Source organism: Caretta caretta, chromosome 10, assembly GCF_965140235.1.
Source record: "Caretta caretta isolate rCarCar2 chromosome 10, rCarCar1.hap1, whole genome shotgun sequence".
Taxonomy (NCBI): domain Eukaryota; kingdom Metazoa; phylum Chordata; order Testudines; family Cheloniidae; genus Caretta; species Caretta caretta.
Genome location: NC_134215.1, coordinates 64,221,680 through 64,243,946, shown reverse-complemented (window position 1 = coordinate 64,243,946; position 22,267 = coordinate 64,221,680). Strand labels below are relative to the sequence as shown.

The 22,267-nt window shown below is 41.1% G+C and overlaps 1 protein-coding gene across 15 annotated transcripts in view; it reads right to left on the bottom strand.

The window, feature by feature from the left end:
* The window catches only part of SEMA6D (semaphorin 6D), a 289,642-nt gene that overhangs the window by 242,024 nt on the left and 25,351 nt on the right, over window positions 1-22,267 (bottom strand). For 11 of the 15 annotated variants that reach the window (XM_075133095.1, XM_048866514.2, XM_048866525.2 and 8 more), the window contains 2 exons: window positions 6,506-6,635; window positions 3,084-3,196 (listed from right to left, as the gene is read on the bottom strand). The exons of 2 other annotated variants lie outside the window; for them this stretch is intronic. The gene's annotated coding sequence lies outside the window, so the exon portion shown is untranslated. Of the gene's footprint in view, window positions 1-3,083; window positions 3,197-3,892; window positions 3,911-6,505; window positions 6,636-22,267 lie in introns of those variants that run through there. 2 more of the 15 variants (XM_075133094.1, XM_075133097.1) reach the window with 2 other exon arrangements.

Genomic DNA, 22,267 nt, shown 5'->3' with positions numbered 1-22,267 from the left:
CAAGTTCCAGCAGCAATGCCAACTTGGCCACATTGCCATACACTGTATTTCCTATTCCTGTTGGAATTTCAGCTTTTGCATTTCTGGACTGTAATTTTAACCATGCAACTTTAACATGCGGTTCTATTTTGAAGAATGCCTTTGTAAAAACAGCCTTGTGTGATTCCATAATTACTCTCCCCCCAGTAAATGTCCAGATCTAATTAGCTTACAAGGAAACAATGTTTTTCTAATTGCCAGGCCTGCAGACTAAATCTGGTATATGAAAGTCAAACTAGGTTCTTTCTGGCTCATGCATCACCTCCAGTAATAGATTCTGTAGAGCTACAGCTGCCCTCATTTATACCTGGACAACCACACCAGCCTCAAAATCTGTTCTCAATGACATAACTACCATCTTGTTGATTTCATGGTCATTGAAGGCATAAGTTGAAGAGAAAGGACTGTAAAGGTAGTCCTAGAAATGCTACGCAGTTATAAAAGACAGAAGTTATTCCAGTTCTCACCCAGGGCTGTATGACCTGAAAATAGTGAAAATCATACTGACTCCCTGTCCTCCAAAGTAAGCATGTTTCTCTCTGAATATAGGCAGGGAGCAGATCTGCCAAGTAAAAAGGTGCTGTTTTCAGTCACCTTTCAGAACAGAACTGCACTTTAATGCCACATTAACATAGCTCTTTCTGTTTAATTATAATATAATAGAAAGACATATTCAGTCACACAGCTAACACAGTCTTGGTTTACAAAACTTTAGACCTTCACACTTCTAATATGGTGCTACCTAACTATTTACAATTAATTCTTTTAATAGTAAGGATCACAAGTGATTGAGATGCTAATAAAGTCAAATGGAATTTTTACCTTTTCTTCTCCACATCTTTAATAATGGTGTCTAATAATTGTTCTGTATGTTCACAGTCCTAGCACAATCAGGCTTTTCTTGTCTGTCATTCCATAAATTGATTGGTTACAATAAGGTGGATTGTGTATCTCTGTCTGCCTATCTGTGACTAAGAGAGTGCATACACACATGCTTGGAAACTGTTCTTTACTGGGATTAATTCTTGCCTTTTTGGCTGCATAACAGGTCCATGTTCAGAAAAAACTCACTTGAGAAAATATTTCTCTCTAACAGGCAATTTACAGAAGATGGTTTCTATACCGCCTGGATTTCTAGATGGATTTCTGCTGGGCACTCTATATGCCCTTTCATTTCTAATGGGTGATCCATAATATATGGTATGCACACTGCATATATAGAGAGATTTTATCATCATAAACTACAGATATGGCTTTATTCCTGAATATTTCAGTTGTAATTTAGTACTTTGTCACCCTTCCTTCTGCATCTATTTTGTGACATCTATTCTTTCCCCATCTACAGATCCCCAAAGGTATCTATTCTGGATTCAGTACTGTTAGTATGAGAGTTCTTTCACTCCATCTTGTTATCCTAAAGCCCAATTTTTATTTCAAGTTAGTTCACCTTCAAAATTATTTCCTCCAGAATCTGGAGATCATCATTCAGTGGGCCAGCCTGTATATTTGGGGCTTGTGTCCATTATGACAGGAATGATACAGACAAATTTGCAGAGAGAGAGAGAATTCAGCTTACAAAGCTTTGGGCACATTGTTGCCTGTTGACATTGTTTTAACTATGAGTGGCACTCAGTCATAAATGGAAGAGATGAACTATCAAAAACAAAAGACATTAAATTAGCACGTTTGCTCACCTGCTAAGTCAGGCCATGCCCCACATGTTATGCTTTAATGTATCTATGACTTTTAGTTCTCTATTAACAAACATTTTTATGGAACTATGAGCGACTGATACCTGCATGATAATTTCTGTAAAATGATTGTAATGTTTAAGAGCCTGATCCTACCAACACATATGCACAGGAGTAACATCATTCCCAAATCAGTAGGGCTACTCAAATGAAGAAAATTGCTCAAATAAGTGTGTGCAGGAGCACGCATTAAGGAATTACTCTGGGGGTGGGGGGATTCTGCACGACTGCATGTGCATAATTAATAAGCCATGCATATTTAAAAAATTTTGCGCAGAAAAAAGCTTCTGCTGAAATGTTGCTGCAGTTCCGCCTTATGCCCACCACAGGGCGCGGTGGCACAAGAACAGCAGCAGGTCCCAGCAGAAAATAACTCCTGTGGTTCTGTCTTTTGCCCACCAGAGGGGGCTGTGGCAATAGAACACAGCAGCAGCTCCCAGCCAGCTAGGGAAGAGAAAGAGCCTGCCTTCTTCGCAGTGCCTGTCAGGCCAGGTCAGCAGATAGGGGCTATATGGAGATAGACAGTGTGGGCGCTGGGGGATCAGGGGGGTGTCAGACAGGGGCTCATAAGGACTAGTGTGGGAGAACAGACTAGGGCAGGGGCTGAATGGGAGTGGAGTTACAGGGCATACTTGCTGACAGGTATTTTGAAATAAATGACCAAAAATAATTGAAACTGTTTTGATTATATGGTGTTATTTTGACAAATAAAATATGCAGAATGTTGCAGAATGTTAAAAAATTGTGCGCAGAATTTAAAAAAAAAATTGGCGCAGAATTCCCCCAGGAGTAAGGAATGAAAATAAAATATAGAGAGAATAACATCTGGAATATTTCAAAATTCTCTGTGCTGGTCAAACCTTTATAGAATTTCTTCTACAACCAATTTCTGAGTTGTCTGCACCTAGTATCAGAGTATTTCTGAGATGAAAAAAAGTATATAAACATAAGTTATTGTTACTTTTAAAATTTAGACAATCAGTCTTCTAAAAATTCCAACTGCCTATTTATTTGGGACAAGTATATTTTGACAGTGTAGTAACATATTGTTAGTTTTTTCCTTATCATGATAAAAGGCAGAAGAAAAGATTCTTATGACCAGGTAGTAAATTCCGATAATTACGTAAGATACGAATAACAAACCTGTGAATAAATCCAACCCTATTGTAATAACTAAAGAATTATTAAAGAGGGATTGAAAGCAGAATAATGAAACCATACAGCAGAGTTATGGTCAATATACAGACCTTTAACAATAGATAAGAAGGAAAATATAAAATTATATAGACTCACCTGTGGAGAAAAATGAAGGGCAGTCTCCAATGGCTTGGAGACAGGAGGAGAAACACCAGAAGGAATTTCCATCAACGTTGTGTCATTGCAAACAATGCTTGCTATGGATTTTCCTAGAAATTCATAAAAGCCAGAACTTTATAGCATCCTCTGTAGATGCTGGCACATATTCAGAGACTCAAACGCACACAGCTCATGGCAATAAAGAATTGCTTTTCAACTCCCAGTTTACCATTGAAACAGAGGTGATTTGTGCCCTGCCCCCCAACTTCTACCAGGGTGCGAGTTGGGCTGAGCCCGCTGAGGGGGACATGCATGGGAAAGGCCCTGGCACCTAGTGCTCCCTCTAGGAGGCGCCCAGAGCAGGGAAGATAGATGGGGCTGGTAGCACATCTTTGCCAGAGGGGGCATGGTAAAGCCCTCTGAGTTGAGTCCCATCCCTTCCTTGCCCATAGCTGTAATTACCTGCTCAGCAATAGCTGTCTGCACCAGCCCATGCTGTGCCAGCATCAGGGAGGCAATGGGAGAAATAAGTGGGGAAGGAGCTATGAGGGGAGTGGTGCCGGCTTGCAGTGGGTATGGAAGGCACAGGAGTGATGGAAAAGGGACCAGAGGCAATGCGAGGGTCAGTCATATGCCCCTGAACCTTTAAATTGTGGGGGCCCCCCCCACCATCAAGAGTTACAGGTTGTCTCTGCTTTGACAGGTAAGCAGTTGAGCAGGAAATTCAAGCAGTGAGAAATATAATAAAGAACTCATCCTCAAGACTGCTTGGAAATAGGCCTTCCTGCCAAAGAAATGGAACAGACCTTGAAGAAAATTGATGATTCTGCAGATAAAAGTCATGATGACCACAAGATATCTGCTGAGTGCCAAATCATCAGTTTTCCTCTCTGGTAGGCAGCTGCTGCTCCTCCATTCATTCTGCCCAAAGTGTCACAATTTATCATCAATTAAATTGCAGAGGCTGAAGACAAAATTCAATATTATTCAGAGATTATTATTATTGAATAATATTATTCAATATTATTAATTATGATTTATATATGAACAGAAAAATGAATGCAAACCCCTCATTGTGATGAGAAACCAGTGATTCTCAAACCAAAGTGTTTGCTGGTTCAAATTCTCCAAATCTCTCTAATACAGTACTTATTTTAAGACAAACAGTTGTTAATGCTGGAATGGTAACAAAATATGTTGCACTCATAGCTTTGTATTTTGCCTACTAGCATTACTGTCATAACAGAATATATATTGGCCCACGCCCACAAGGAAGTAGATTTTTTTCTTACAATGTATGCTTTTTGTGATATTTGAGCATCATCCTCAACATGGATGGTAGTTCATTGCACTGGTTTGTCATTCTTTAGGGCATAAATTTATTGAACATTGTAGTGTACTTTAACAGTAGTAACAACTAGATATTCCTATAACAGTCCATTACAATGGACAAAAATCTCTTTATAACTTCTGCATTAAAATTATGCTGTTTGTCTAGACCAGGGGTCGGCAACCTATAGCACGCGCGCCAAAGACGGCACGGGAGCTGATTTTTAATGGCACGCTGCTGCCTGCTGGGTCCCAGCCGCTGGCCCCGCTCAGCCTGCTGCTGAACCCAGGCCGGGACCCCGGCAGGCAGCAACGTGCCATTAAAAATCCTGCCCGCCCCAGCCCGCTCTTCTGTGCTCCCCCACACACGGGGGCAGGGTGAAGAAGCTTGGTCCTGCTGGCTGCTGCTGCAGGGCAGGCAAGATCCCCCTCCCCCGCCTCTTCCCCCAGCGTGCTGGTTCCTGCCCCTCCTCCTCTCCCTCCCTGCTGCCCATCAGCTGATGGCCCTTGGGAGGAGGGAGAGAAGCGGAGCCGCAGCGCACTGGGTGCTCCGGGGAGGAGGCGGAGAAGAGGTGGGGACGGGGCCTTGGGGAAGGGGGATGGAATCAGGGCATATCCCCTCCAGCCCCCCTGCCGTGGGACCACCACCACGACCCTAGCCCACACCCCCCGCCCTCTGCCCTGACCGCTGCATCCCCCTCCCACAACCCCAGCCTTGACTCCAGCACCCCCTCACATGCCCCAACCCTTTGTCCTGACCCCTGCACCCCGCCACGACCCCAGCCTTGACTCCAGCACCCCCCACACCCTATGCCCTGACTTCTGCACCCCCCTCAGATGCCCCCAGCCCTCTGCCCTCACCCCACACACATACCCAGCCCCCCCACCACACCCCATGCCCGGACTCTTGCACGCCCCACATTCTCACCCCCACCCTGAGCACCAAATGGGAGTTCCTGCACCCCGCCCCACATTCCTACCTGCACCCCTCGCACCAAATGAGAGCTGCCCAGCTAAGCACTCCACACCCAAACCTCCTGCCCCAGTCCTGAGCCCCCTCCCTCATTCTAGCTCCTGGCCAGACCCTACACCCCAACCCCCAGCCTGATCCTTCACCCCCAGCCCTGTGCTCAGTGCACTCCCATCCTCAGCTCAGTGCAGAGAGAGAGGAAGAGAATGGGCTAGAACCAGGGAGAAGGTAGGTACCCACTCTATGTGGGCAGGGCCGGGATCCCAGACCAGCAGCGGGCTGGGCAGGGCTGGCAGCCAGGACCCTGGCTGGCAGGAGCCGGTGGATGGAACCCCAGACCAGCAGCAGGCTGAGTGGCAGCGGGCTGAGCAGCTCAGCCCACTGCTGTTCTGGGGTCCCGGCTGCCGGCCCCGCTCAGCCCGCTGCCGGTCTGGCTGCTGGCCCCTTGCCAGCCGGGATCCTGGCCGCAAGCCCCGCTCAGCCTGCTGCCTGCCTAGGTGAACGGAACCCCAGGCTGGCAGTGGGCCGGCGGTGTAAGATCAGCATTTTAATTTAATTTTAAATGAAGCTTCTTAAACATTTTGAAAACCCTGTTTACTTTACATACGACAATAGTTTAGTTATATAATATATAGACTTATAGAGAAAGACCTTCTAAAAAACGTTAAAATGTATTACTGGCACGTGAAACCTTAAATTAAAGTGAATAAATGAAGACTCAGCACACCACTTCTGAAAGGTTGCTGACCCCTGGTCTAGACAGTTCAACAAAATAACCCTCCATTGTGTCTCCCTTAATGCCAGGTATTACAGGAGAAAACATGTGTCTAGCATTGGTATGAAGATGGTACTCTATCTAATCTACCACAAAGAGGATAGACTCGGACAATAATGTGTAAAGTGAGAACATATTTTAAGAATTTGTTTGAATTTGACTTATGTTGAGTGGAAAGGCAACAGAAGAGTTAGCTTGCATCATAGATCCCTGCAGGAAAGAGAAGAGAAGAAAAGGAAAGCAGGAAAGGAAGGGCATAATATAAAGTTTGAACAGGTAGTCAGGAGCCTGGTTGTACTCATATGATAGCAGTGCCACATATGCTGGCAAAGGAGGTATCTTCACCTGTTCTTGCTAGCTCTGCCACCGAGATGGAGACCATCAACTGTGACTACAGACATGGATATAATGCAGAAGATGGAGCAAAGACGTTTTTCAGTGAGTTAGTCTGTTACATTCTTTTGGTCAGTAACCTCTGAAACAAATGAAAGGAAATCAATTTCTTTATTAAGAAAAATATATCATTGCAAGCTCTTTGTGCATAAGCCATGGTTTATGGTCTTGTTAACTACTTTGGAGTAAAGGAAACAGAGGCTGCAAAGTAAAAGTAACTTGAAATGAACAAAAAAAATATTTGGATTGGACACCCAAGACTCAAAAAACTCCTTCCAATAAAAAATACTGATGATATTTTCACTCTATAAAAGGTGTTATCCACCACTGAATTATTTGTACAGGGGGCCCATATGGTGTAGACTAAATGTGCCAATCTTTATTTAGCGTAATATTTATTTATTATAGTTTGCCAGGCTCATCAGCAGAAGGTTGGTTGTTCACTATTACTGTACTTCATGAAAGACGACTTAATTCACTAAACTGTATTGATTTAGGTCACAAACTGGACTTCACGACATTTCTCATTAAAATAAATGGGATCTAAAAATGAGGTTTAGAAGTTTCCAGAGGCAGTAAATGTAATCATTGTTTCTGAGTCTCATCAGCTTGAAATAAAAGATGGAGAACTGCCAAAGGCTGCTTTAAGAAAAACAAGCACAGCTTATTTTTTTCTACCTTACCTTACAGCTGCCAACTAAACTTAATAAGTCTTTGTTTCACGAAGAATCATAAAAAACAGTCCAAAAAGAAATTTCATGTAGCCAATAGGTACTAAATAAAATATACTCCCATAATAACCTACATTTACAATTTTGGTATCATAGAAGTGGATTCCAATAATCTCACCTTTCATTGTCTCCTGTTGGTAGAAACTAGATATTTTTTCTGTTAATGTGCTATGTTTCCCTTAGTTAGGTGGTCTCTGGTTTCTCTGTTGTGGAGTTCCACCTGTATGACCATCATCTGGTTCTTTCAGGATCACTTTTCTGCCCCCTTGATCTCATCTTCACCCAGCCCTTTTGTGACTTCCAGCCTACCAGCACTGATGGTTTCTCTTCCACTCTCAACCCTCTCCTCCCTGCTTTCCTTTCCCTTTCTTCCACTGACATGTGTTTATTTTCTTCATGCTTTACTTTTCTCCACCCTTCACACTTGTGCCCCTCTGTCCCTTTTCAAGGGCCAACCAGCCCTGGTTCACTTCCAACATCTGCTTCGTTTACTCCTGCTCTTTCACTGTGAAGCATCCCTGGTGGAAATCCCATGGACCAGGCTGACTTCTTCCACTTCAAATTTGTGTTTTCCTCCTTCAGTTCTGCCATCTTCCAAGCTATGCAACTCTCCACTCTAACTGAATCGCATGTCTGCAATCCCCACCAACTTTTTGCTATCTTTGACTCCTTTCTCAAACCCTCCCCTCCTCTTGCTTCCACTTCTCTCTGTGTACAGGATCTCAGTGATTTCTTCAAAGAGAAAACTGGCAAAATATAACCTTCCCTTCCCTCCTACAACTCTCTCCCTCTTCTTCCATGTTATAGATAAAGACTTTTCTCATCTGCTCTTCTCCTCTAACTCCTTCTCTTGCTCCAGCGACCCCATTCTGTCTCTTGACCTCCCTCATGTCCTCCTTTAGTCGTACCCTTAATCTTATTCTCCTCTTGTGCTTTCCACTTACAATACAAGCGTGCTTTAGTTTCTCATATGTAATCCTCCCTCCACCATTTACCTCATTTACCAACTACTGCCCCATGGCTTCCATGACTCTGTCCTCTCCTGGCCCTCCTCCTCAGTCACTAATCACACCCTCAACCTGTCTTTCAGAAGCTCCTCCACATTCTCCCTCCAACATTCTGTGGGGGTTCTGCAGGGCTCTGTCTATGGTCATAGTTCTCTTCTCCCTCTACACCTTATCACTTAGTAATCTCATCCACAAACACAAATTTACCTATCATTCCTATGCTGATGACTCACAGGTCTACCACTCTACTCTAGACCCATTTCCTCTTGTCCAAATTAAAATCTTCACCTGCCTTTGACAGAGTGACTGGGTGGGGTGGGGTGTGAGGTAATATCTTTTATTGGACCAACATCAGCCGGTGAGAGAGGCGAGCTTTCTGTGTAGCTTGAAAGCTTCTCTCTCTCACCAATGGAAGTTGGTCCAATAATACATATTATCTCACCCACCTTGTCTCTCTGATATCCTGGGACCAACATGGTTACAACAACATTGCATAGAGCGTATGTCCAGCTATCCGTTTAAGCTCAACACAGACAAAACTGAACCTCTAATTTCCCCTTGACAAGCCCTCTCCCATCCCTTCTTTATTATTATTATTCTTAATCATCATCATGTTATTATTATAGCACTAATTATTACACTAGTGTCTACTGGCCAACCAAGAATTGGTCCTCGTTGCACTATGCACTGTACAAACACAGAATAGATGGTTGCTGCCCTGAAGAGCTTACAATTTAAATAGACTAGACAGACACTGGGTGGGGGAAGGGCTAGAACAACAAGTAGAGCAAACAATGTGATGGTAGCAATCATCATATTAGTTCCACAATTTTTTGGAGGGTGACGTGGGTTAGTTAGGAGGGAGATAAACTTAATGGGGAAAAAAAAAGGGAATGGAAGGGAGCAAGGGGGACTCAACAGGATAGAAGAGGGGAAGGGAGATAGGTGTTGAATTAATCTGAAGTGAAGAGACTGAAGTTTAGAAAGGGAGAGGGAAAAGGGAATGGGTTTGAGCAACCAGCCCATCAGAATAGGGCAGAGGAAGTCCAGTCAAAACTTAAAAAAATTCTCTGACTGTCCAGAGCTCCCTGCTTTGGCTGCTTCTGCTCCTACTGGCTATAGTCTTTGGCTACTCCTCTCTGCAGCTTTCCTCCAAGGCCATATGGAGGGGAGGAGAGGCAACTCTGGAGTTCTAATGACCCCTGTACAGTTCTGGGTGCTCAGGGGAGGGAGGGTTGCAACTGGGCCCCACTTTACCCCTTCCCTCAGTGTAACAGTGTCTGCCTTGGATGCTTCCGTCCCTGCGGACTAGAGTCTCTCAATCACTGTGGACAATAACACCATCCTGTATGTCTCTTAGGCCCATAGCGTGGGCACCATTTTTAACTCTCTGTAGAGCAGCGGTGAGCAACTTGCGGCCCATCAGGGTAATCTGCTGGCGGGCTGCGAGACAGTTTGTTTACATTGACCACCCACAGACATGGCCGCCCACAGCTCCCAGTGGCCGCAGTTCGCCATTCCCAGCCAATGGGAGCTGTGGGAAGGCACGGCCCGCATGTCCCTGCGGCCCGCACCACTTCCTGCAGCTCCCATTGGCTGGGAAGCTGCGGGCAGCCATGCCTGCAGACGATCAACATAAACAAACTGTCTCACAGCCTGCCAGATGATTACCCCAATGAGCCGCATGCAGCACATGGGCCACAGGTTGCCCACCACTGCTCTAGAGCCTTTCATCCAGGCTAGTTTAAATCTTGCCAAATATTGTCCCATTTTTGTCCTTGTGTGCCCATCTATCCATCTGTTGTCTCCTGGTTTGTATTTGCCCCAAAAAGTTTACAATCTAATGACCATCTTTTTGATCTGTGTTTGTACAGCACGTAGCACTATGTGGTCCTGGTCTGTTATGGGGGCTACTCCATCACAAATTCCATAAGACTATATACACAATTTTTTTATTTTACTTTTAAACAAGAGCTATTTCTAGTGACATTTTTGGCTGCTTTCATTTTAGGAAGCATGCAAGATCTGGAAATTATCTCTATCAGAAGTGAAAACTGCTATCTGGTCACCTTATGATGTGCATATGTAGTTCTGATTAAGGTTAATGGGAATTTTACACACACAACAACAGAGGACTAGATCCCAAAGTCTGTTGCTGTGTTACGTACAATGGCAAGACAGCTCCCTCACTTGCAATAGTTGATTGGTTAGTGCCCAGTATATCTCAGATGTCATTCATATGTCCCTTCAAAATGCACTTAGGCAACACCCTTGGTTTAATAATCTTTTCCATTTGGCTGCAAATCATTGCTGTTGTTTGACATTTATATATATGTAAGTAAGATAACCTGACACAAAAACTATAATGCAAGTAATGAAAATCTGTGTTTGCAGATGCACTCTTTGTTACTGTGTTCTGGTCAGTCTCCTAATTTACACACACACACACTCACACCACCACCACCACCACCACCACCTGAGGAGGAGAGGTTGTTATTGTTTTAAAGAAACAACAGATTTAAAAACTAAAAATCAGGCAAATAATCCATCTCTCATTTCTGGACTAGAATAGAGTCATCCTGTACTTAGTCAATGGGACAGTTTCACTTCAGATTTACAAAAAGAAAAGGAGTACTTGTGGCACCTTAGAAACTAACCAATTTATTTGAGCATAAGCTTTCGTGAGCTACAGCTCACTTCATCGGATGCATACTGTGGAAACTGCAGAAGACATTATATACACAGAGACCATGAAATAATACATGAAACAATGTTTCATGGTTTCTGTGTATATAATGTCTTCTGCAGTTTCCACAGTATGCATCCGATGAAGTGAGCTGTAGCTCATGAAAGCTTATGCTCAAATAAATTGGTTAGTCTCTAAGGTGCCACAAGTACTCCTTTTCTTTTTGCGAATACAGACTAACACGCATGTTACTCTGAAACTTCAGATTTAGTTTCACTTCACACTCCCCCCCCTTTTTTAAGCATAACAATTAATAGAAAAAGGTAAAAAGTGTTTTGGTCAATGGCAGTCCTTCTTATATCTGTACAACTAAATAATTTTATTACACGGTTTTAATATCAATGATATTTACGAAGTAACTCTCACCATGACATTTTAGCTCCACACAACAATTAAGCTCTCTTCAACATTTCCTGAGCCAGTTCTGATTAAAGTCAATGGGAGCCTTTCTACTGAGTTAATGGGAGTTGTCTGAAGCCCCAAAGTAGTGGTAAAAAAAAGTGTGATACTTTACTTATGGGCAAACTAACTCTGTCCTTGAAAGATAACTAACAGGAACACATTTTTATCTTCTATCAGTTCACAACCACTCTCCAAAGCCAAATGCTAAATTGCTACCTCTCACCAGTGGTTACACTGTGAAAATGATTATGCACAAAAGGCCTAACCCTGCTCCTACTGAATGTGAAGGCAAAATTGCAATGAGAGCAAAGATAGGGTCCCAAATGTGACTAACAAACAGAAGACTTTTCCAGTACAAAAAGCAATGAACAGTGACTGACAATGTACATTACTGTGCTACAGGTTAATGTGCACTTTTGAGCAATAGTAGACATAGGAATTTGAAAGAGAAGTGGGTGGGACTGGCATGCAAATAAATATTATTAAATGTATTATGCAGATTAGCTGCATCTTTATAATATCAGTGAATAGCACAATATCTAATGCTTTACACGAGCAATTATATTTGAGATGTGAGCTGTCTTGGAAAGTGGTGAATTTTAATTTTCTCTAGTTTTTCTCGAGTCAGTGAATGGGTTTGAGCCACACATGGTCAAACCAAAACAAACCCAGTTTAAAACCAGCCTAATTTTCAGTTTGTTTTTGGAAAACAAGTTGACCAAAGAGAGCCCTTTAAAAATGAAGAAAAAAAATAAGCTGGAAAACTACAAAAGGTTCCCTTTTACAAATACAAAGGAGGAGCATAGCAATCAGATCAGGGGTCTTTCTGGAGAGTGGTAGGGAGGAAGATACTGTGTGGAGGAGGGTACTGGGGGGCAGAAATGGTAGCATCAGCCAGTGACCTGGAGTTGGCAGATCAGGAGCCATGAGGCATTTTGTCGGGTAAAACTGGGGAGAATATCAGAGCCATACCTGTGGGGTAATTTCTAGGTGGGGGGATAGGGTCCACTGATAAAGGGAATTTGGCAAGGAGACAGAGACAGAACTCTCTGCTGGCAAACTGCTTCATTCACAGCCTGAGAGAATAGTCAGAGTTTTGTGCCAGTACGTTGCATGCACAGTGACACAATCAATCGAGTCTTTGTCCCTATAAGTTATTGGGGTACCTTGGATTGTGACCTCCCGATCAAATTGGTGAAAGCACTTTTACCTGTGCCTCCTATTTGCATTTCAGTTGACTGAAGGACCGAACAATTGATAGATTTGAGAGAGATCAAGGACCCAGTTCCTCTCTCTGCACAAAAGAGGGGAAGGAAAATATACTGATAAAGTTCTTTAGCCCACCCCATATTAACTATATCTATAAATTTTTATGCTACTTTTTTTTCAAAAGAGTATCATTTTAAAATAAAAGTACTTCATTTAACTATAGAAAGTTTCCCAGAGAAACCTGACATTTTCCATATATCTTTTCAAATGGTGGCTGGGCCTTGTATCTTTCTCAAGGGATGACTTGCTGAAAGTTATCATGCCCATCTGTTCTACTCTGGACACTCTTGACTCCTAGGGATGCTGCTACTAAATCATTTGAGTAACTAAGGCCAAGAGGAGACCAAACAGGCTATAACGTCCTTTTAGAGCTACTTAAATAATTTGTCTGGGTGTCTGCAAATCTGATGGGTTTTCATTCTCATGCCTCCTAAATTTGAAGGGAGGCTTATTTATTCCTCCTCCCTCCCCTATTCTCACCTCTCTTGCCTCCACCTGTAAAGTATATTGGTTTCATAGAGTTTAGATTTTAAGGCCAGAATGACCCATTAGATCATCTAGTCCAACCTCCTGAATATCAAAGGCTATTAAATTTCACCCAGTTACTCCGCTCCTGATCCCAGTAACTTATGTCTTGCTAAAACATATCAGCCAGAAAGGCATCCAGTCTTTAAGACATCAAGAGACTGAGAATCCACAACTTCCCCTTATTCCAGTGGTTAATCATCCTCACCGTTAGAAATGTGTGCCTTATTCCCAATTTAAAGCTGTATAGCAAGAACCTTTGGTTCTTGTTATGCCTTTCTCCACTAGATTAAAGAGCCTTTTACTATCCTGTATTTTCTCCTCATGAAGGTACATAGGATAACATCTACACTAGGATTCTTCTGCCACTATAGTAAATCTACTTCCCGGAGAGGTGGTAGAATTCTTTGTCAACCCAGCACTGTCTACACTGGGGATAAGGTTGGCACCTTATGAATTTTTCACACCCCTGAGTGATGTAGCTGGGTTGACCTAACTTTCTAGTGAACACCAGTCCTTGCACACTGTAACCAATTTGTCTCTCAATCTTGTTCTTGATAAACTAAAGAGACTGAACTCTTTAAGCTTTTTCATTTTCTCCAACACTCAGATAATTTCCGTAGGTCTTCCTTTACACCTTTTCTCCAGTTTTTTAACATTCTTTTTAAAATGTGGACACCAGAACTGGATGCAGCATTCCAATACAGGTCTCGTCAATGCCACAAAAAGAGGTAAAATCTCCTCCTTACTTCTACTCAGTCCTCACATTTATATATCCAGGAAGCGCATTAGCCCTTTTTTGCCACCGCTTTGCATGGAGAGCTCATGTTGAGTTGCTTGTCTACAATGACCCTTAAATCCTTTTCAGAGTCACTACTTTCCAGAATATTGCCATCATTCAGTAGGTATGGACTGCCTTCCTTTGTCTAGATATACAACTATGCATTTGCTATATTAAAATACATTTTGTTTGAATGGACCCCGCTTATCAAGGATCCAGATTGCTCTGCATGATTACCCTGTCCTCATTATTTACCATTCCGCCAGTCTTTGTGTTATCCACAAATTTTATCAGCAGTGATTTTATATATATTTCCAGATCATTGATAAAAATGTTACATAGCATCTGCCCTTGTACTGAGTCCTGTGGAATCCCACTAGAAATACCCCTCTTTTAGTGATGATCTCCCATATATGACAAATTTTTGAGATCTGTTAGCCAGTTTTTAATCCATTTAATGTGTGCTTTATTGATATATAGTACTTTAAAAACAATCAGACTGTTGTGCAGTAACCCCTTACAAAAGTCTAAGTATATTACATCTATGCAGTTAGCTTTATCAACCAAACTGTAACTGCCCCAAAGAATCAAACAGGTTTGTTTGATATGACCTGTTTTTTATAAAACCACACTGATTGGCATTCATTATATTCTAGTCCTTGAATTCTTTATTAACTGAATCCTGTATCAGCTTTTTCATTATTTTGCCTCGGATTGATCTCTTACTTGCCCTTTTTGAACACTGGCACATCAGTATCACTCTTCCAATCTCTTGGAATTTCCCTGGCATTCCAAGATTTATTAAAAATTAACATCAGTGGGCCAGATATCTCCTCATCTTCGTCTTTCAGGACTCAGATGCAAGTTATCTAGTCCTGCTGACTAAAATATGTTTATCCCTATAAGTTGTTTAACATCCTCCTTAGTTAAGAATAGACTCAAAAATACTTCTTCATCTTCCTGTGATTTCTTTCCAAATACAGAACAGAAATATTTATTGAACCCTTTGCCTTTTCAGCATAAGTATTAACATTTTTACCATTTCCATCTATTAATAGGCTTATATATTTCTAGTATTGTTTTTGTTCTTAACATACTTTAAAAAATCCTCTTTATATTTCTTGGCACTGCCAGCCATAGATAATTCACTGAGGTCTTTAGCTTCCCTTATCAATTTTCTATACTTCATCACTTCTAATTTATATTGTTATTCATTTCCCCTTTTCCATTACTTATTTTATTTCTAACTTCTGCCTTCACTTGGCCACTGAAAAAGACGTCCTCTTTTTGCATTGTAGAAATATGGCTTTTTGGCCATCTACTAAAATCTTCTTAAAGAGCTCCCAACAACGCTAATGTTGTCAACATTTAAATTACTCTCCAAAGAGAGTTCTAAGTTAAGATCCCATTGAGATGATTGGGGGAGTTGACTGTTGTGTGACAAAGGTGCAGATGCAGACTGAATCTTAACTAAGGTCACAGCTACACTGGAAACTTCAAAGTGCTGTTGCGGGAGCGCTCCTGCTTTGAAGTGCGAGTGTGGACGTGCACGAACGCTGGGAGAGAGCTCTCCCAGCGCTCCTGGTAATCCATCTCCATGAGGGGGCGTAGAAGGGATGGGGCCTCGGGCAGAAGGGGCAGGGCTGCAGAGCTAGCCTCTCCGAGCCAGCGGTTCACCTGCTGCCATGGTACAGGTTATTCACTGCTGAAGTACAGTAGTGGGGCACTGTGCAGAAAGCTGCTTCTCTGTTGTATGTGTTCTGTGAATAAACAGAGGGCTGGCAGTTACTGGCAACTCTCAAACACTAGACACAGTAAACCACTGGTTCTCAAACTATTGTACTGGTAACCTCTTTCACATAGCAAGCCTCTGAAAGGTGTGACCCCCCCATAGAAATTAAAAACACTTGTTTATATATTTAACACTATTATAAATGCTGGAGGCAAAGTGGGGTTTGGGATGGAGGCTGACAGCTTGCAACCCCCCACGGAATAACCTCACGACCACCTGAGGGGTCCTGACCCCTAGTTTGAGAACCCCTGCAGTAAACCAATTAAAAAAATCTATTGGTTCAGTGATAAATTGCAATTTTGAAGTTCTACAAATACTTTGGAGTTAATTCCATAATATATAGTAATGCAAGTAGAAGACAAGTATTCACTTTCATTCCAAAAATTCTGTAATAATCTAAACATTTATTCTGCAAAAACACTACTTCCCTGTCAATTTGGGGCCAGATCTACACATCTGATAAAGTCAAAACCTCTGATTTTATCTGTGTAAATCTTCCAATCCCAGATGCATTGGCACAGCTACATATCTAGGAAATTTGCCACTATTACTGCACAGGAGAAAATAAATAAATAACCACATTATTTTTCTAGAGTCCTGGGTTAGTTCCCTGGCCTTTAAACTTTGCATGTCAGCCTATTTACGATCTACAGGACTGTTACTAAGGAAATCAATGCCTCATCCATTCATTTTCTTTTCCCTTTTGATGCTATCCTACCTCTCTTTGATAGTGTGTCAGGGTACATCTACACCACAATGGCTAAGCTACTGCTACCGCTGCAATACAGCTAGCACCACTGTGTTGCCATAGTGTAGATGCTTCCTACAATCGACAGAAGGGGTTTCTCCACTGATGTAGGTAATCCACCTCTCTGATGTTTTAGTTAGGTTGATGGAAGACTTCTTACGTTGACGTAGCTGTATTTAAGTGCGGGTTAGGTTGCAGAGGACACAACTACATTGCAGAGGACACAAAACATTTACTCACTGTAAACCCTTTTTGCTTTCTTGTATTTTAGCAAACAACAGCTTTAGAAACAGAAGATTAAAAGAAAAATATTTAACATGGAAAATGTCAAAAACAGCAGCAGGAATCTACAGATAAAATTGTTCTCTTAGATCCAGATGGGTGATCTCAGCTGATATGCTGCTCTGCCTACATATGCAAAACTCCCAAGGTCAATACACACACTTTCTCCAAGTGATCTTTCTGATTGCTTGTCTCTTGGAGTTTCAAGTTAAAGGATCAATCACAAAATGATGACAACATTGCTGTTGGTGTTTCATCTGAATGAATGTTTCACCTGTGAAAAGACACATCCTCAATAAAAATATATATATTAACTTATACTAAAATATAAATTGAGGATGGAACCTTTTTTTAAGAAGAGGTCATTTATTGCATGCGTTTTTGTTCCTATAAATTCCTTTATAGGCTTATCAAAGTTGCACAGTAAGTAAAGTGTTACAGTAGTTTGCAAGTCACTGTGAGTTAGATCAGTTAGTAAATATATTATTTATATCAAAGAATCAACCTGTCCTGGTGTTTTTACTTTTTCCATTACCAATGTTCGTTTGAACTTCATGGGATAGCACTGCAGTCATTTTAAAAAGTGGCAGTTTCTTCCACCCTTGGATTGAGCCAATGGCTGAATGGTTTAGACACAAACCAATTAGTCAGTGTAATATTTTTGATGTGTTTGAGTTAAAGATGCTGGATTCTATTTCCTCCACAGAATACCAGTCATTGGAGAAAATGAGGAGGGGAAGAAGAGGGGAGAAAATCACCACCCAGAACAAATAAATAATTCATAGATATTAACCTCTCAACTACCTGGAAAGTGTCCTTTGTGGCTCAAATGGTTAGCAGGCTCTTTGTGAGAAACAGCGTTTATCATTTATTTAATACACATTGCCACAGACTGCAGAAGAAAAAAGTTTAAAAGTGATGTCAACAGACAAAGGATCATACTCGGAGTCATCTACCTAACCTAGTGTTTCTCCCCAAGGCAAAAGCCTCTATGAATTCATTCAAGGCCTTTCTATTATTCATGCAAGGAACTGCCTATCATAAATGTAATATGAAAAGGAGTTGCTCCAGGTGTGAGATTTGAAATATCATGTCTAATAACCAGTGGTTTAATTTCAAGATTTCAGGAATTCTCATTTAAAAGTACCTGAAGCAAAGTCTAACACAGAGTGATAAAGGAAGTAATTGCTGTATCAATTTGGGAACCATGTCCTATTTTTGATAGGAGACACAAACTGTGTTATACTGATAAGGAAAATAATGCAAAAAATCACCAACAATAGCATATGTAAGGATGACAGTGTCAGTGTTAACTCTGAATTTCCTGATTTTTATTGGCCACTTTAACCGTGCTAAATCTTTTAGATACATTTTCAGTTTAATTTCTTTGATTTAAAAAAAGAAGCTTTCAGGGAAAAAATAACGAACGGGAATTATTAACTCAAGAGATTGAAATAACCATTCCCCTTCAATTTCCTCTTTTGCTCTTTGTTGTTCTCTTTCTCACAGGTTTCACTTCAAAGTCTTTCCTTTACCTCTCCTCCTTTCCTATCCTCACATTCTTTCCCACTCCACAACTTTCTCTTTCCCATCCTTAACCTTTTCACTTCTTTTCCTCCTCCTTCTTTCCTCACTGTCTCCTTCACTTCTCCTCTCAACATAGTCCTTTGCCTTCATCCTACATTTTCTTACCTCATATTTGTCTGTCAGCCCACCTTTATTCATGTCCACTGAGCATTCAGGCAACTTTGAATTTTTTTTTTTTTTTTTTTTTGGAAAACTGGATTCTTTGATAGCATATAGCTGCTTTGGAGCATTCAAGCACCATAGAGTGGTCATATTCTTGCTGAGGAAGGCCAGTGGAGCATTTCCCTTGCATAGATGAACTATGCTACTGAAAAGAAAATGGAAATGCCAGAGTCACCTCCTGTGCCAGATGCTTGCCAAACCATCATTGTAATGGGGTGTGGTAGGGGCGAGAGGAAATGGCAGAGCAGAGCTCCACAATGCCTATCATGAAGATGGACAGTGAAGATCAGGAAGCTGTACAGCTGGCTCCCTGTAACACCCTTTTCCCCTGAAGAATCTATCCTCAAGGATTTAGGCAGTTCCTGTAGTTTTAAATAACGTGCATCATTAGGAACTCTTCTGGTCTGCTGGATAAATGCAGTACTTATTTATATGGAGTTTTAAAACAAATATTTCTCAACACACACAGCAGCATCTATGTGCATATCTGCTATAGTTACTCCTTCAAATGTTATATTTGCTCATTTAAAGGCATGCACAAATTGTTTTACCAACCAGAAGAGAAGAAAAACTGCACTAGAGCACTAAACTTTCTTTTTCTGCATTTTCTTTCTTCATTGAACATGAAAAAGGAGGTGGCCTGGGCCTTGTTGTTGCTTCATTTTTAATTGCTTACACTGATTTGTTAAACCACATTTTCAGCATGATGCACATGGAGTAATTCACACAACACACGTCATCACTAATGGAAGCTTTGTATATAACTTTCCATGTGAAAAATGTAACCCATTATAGGTTTTTTCTGAGTTACAAAAAACATGCCATGTACAAAGGGAGCTTTGAGTTTTAATAGACCAGCATATAAATGCAATGATGTTACAAACATATAGGATCTTCCTTTCTATTATAAAGGTTTATTATTTCATTATTTTGATTATGTTTTAAATAAGCTTGGAAATGTGTAAGGAACTAATAGAATGGTTCAGTCAAAGTCACGAGCATGAGCTGTTTGAAAGAGCTGTTGTATTCACACAATTGTACTGTTAAATTATCTTTTATTATTATTATTAATACAGTTCCTGATGGTAGCTGTGGTTAGCAAAAACATTTCTGCTAATTTGCATTTGACTAATAGGTGAAAGGTTGATAAATGTTTTGACAATATTAACTGGTTTGTTTTATCTTATAAATACAATACTCTGCTTTATGAGAAGTCAGTTTAGGATTGTGTAGCGGAGGGTGGGTGGAGCTAGTATGCAGATAAATGACACTGAAACCCCCCCCCCCAAAAAAGTGTTAGCGACATCTTGATGAAAGAAAGTAAAAGGTATGCCAACAATGCCCTATACAATCAATCTTCAAGATGCTGGCTGTGTTGTAAATTAGTAAACTGTATTTTCTCTCAGATTTTTAGTGACTTGGGTTTCAATAAACAAGCATTAAAGTTACACAATTCCAGCAGTCCATCGATAGTTCTAAAGGTGAACAGAAGTGGGGGAAAAAAACCCCACATCCTCCGGTAGATGTAGTCACAGGAAAAATATCAAATATCTTTTTGCAATGGCAAAGAATACCAGGTCATGTTCAGTCAGAGTTTCAGTAATGGTATTGGGTGGTACAGGCTTCTTTCCTTGCCAGTACTGAACTCTATCCCTCAGACCCAACAGAGACCTGGGATGAAATAACAGCCCCACTGCTGTCAGAGTTTTGCCATTCACTTCACTTCAGCCAGGATTTCACAACTAATGCTTAACTTCAGGTAAATTTGGAAAGTAGCATTGAATGGATTGTGCAAGTTCACTGTAGCTGTATTTGCTGGAAAACAAAGCTACAAATCTGTCATTTAGCTGTGTGAATAAAGTGTCCATAAATGGGAAGAAATAGTGAAATCTATAATATTGCTTTATAGAATATTATGGATGTTGTTGTTTCTTGACAATGCAGAGTACTAAATATTCTAAGCCAACAACACTTTTCCATTTATTTTGCTTTTTCACAGTTTGTTGAATTCACCCTCATTCTGATGAGACAAAGTGGGTGTGGTAATATCTTTTATTGGACCAACTTGTTTTGGTAATGGATACAAGATTATAAGCTACATATTGCTTTTCTTCAGGTCTGGGCCTTATTTTGATACCAGTTCTGGAAGCACCATTGCACCATTTCGGTATAGCAATTGGCTACCAGCATGCTACCTGCAGTGCAGTAAGGTCACTGATGACACATTATTTCAGGTAAAACTGCTTCAAGAATATTGAGATGGTAAATTCTGTATCCTGCAAAGCACAAAAGAATATTTGCAACCCCTTGTGCTTATTATGTCCTTCAGAGTATCTAAAGTTCTAGAAAGTATTAAATAATGCAAACATCACATCTGTTAACCTCATCACATGTGGGCAAACGTTTGGAACGTTTTACATGGGATCAGAAGCACTGTTATGATGCCAGACAAGCCACTCTTGGTTAAGTTATTGAATTTTATGGTATGTTGTTTTTCCAACTATTATGAATTGCAGGAAACTCACTATATGTACTGATGACTTCTTTAGAATTAGATTTCATTTGTCCAAGGAAGTACTAACAGTCTTTGTTAATCAAAGGCCTAGACATTGTTCCCTACTCACTTTCACAGCAAGAAAGGTCAAGAATCAGATTCACAAGTAGTATGCTTGAGAGCATAGATCACTTCTTGTGTAAAGAGGCCAAATTCTTGCAATAGAGGCACTATATTTCCAGATGTGGGTTTGGTTTATTGTTTCTGGGAATTCATAGGGTTGCCTCAGATGTAGGTGATCTTTTCTGGGACAAAGAAGAGAGGATTCCTTACAGTAAGAGAAAGACACTTCCTTGTGGTTGAATTAAATAAGTCTAGTTTACCAAGATTTTGACACTCTTTACAACCTCCTTCCTCCACTGACTTCAAAAGGATTTCCTGTGGAGCAAGATTCATAGATTCATAGATATTTAGGCCAGAAGGGACCATTATGATCATCTAGTCTGACCTCCTGCACAATGCAGGCCACAGAATTTCACCCACCACTCCTAAAAAAGACCACACACCTATATCTGTGCTATTGAAGTCCTCAAATTGTAGTTTGAAGACCTCAAGGAGCAGAGAATCCTCCAGCAAGTGACCCGTGCCCCATGCTACAGAGGAAGGCGAAAAACCTCCAGGGCCTTCCAATCTGCCCTGGAGGAAAATTCCTTCCCGACCCCAAATATGGCGATCAGCTAAACCCTGAGCATATGGGCAAGATTCATCAGCCAGATACTACAGAAAATTCTTTCCCGGGTAACTTGGATCTTACCCCATCTAAAAACCCATCTCAGGCCATTGGGCCTATTTACCATGAATATTTAATTACCAAAACCATGTTATCCCATCATACCATCTCCTCCATAAACTTATCGAGTTTAATCTTAAAGCAAGATAGATCTTTTGCCCCCACTACTTCCCTCGGAAGGCTATTCCAAAACTTCACTCCTCTGATGGTTAGAAACCTTCGTCTAATTTCTAATCTAAATTTCCTAGTGGCCAGTTTATATCCATTTGTTCTTGTGTCCACATTGGTACTGAGTTTAAATAATTCCTCTCCCTCTCTGGTATTTATCCCTCTGATATATTTATAGAGAGTAATCATATCTCCCCTCAACCTTCTTTTAGTTAGGCTAAACAAGCCAA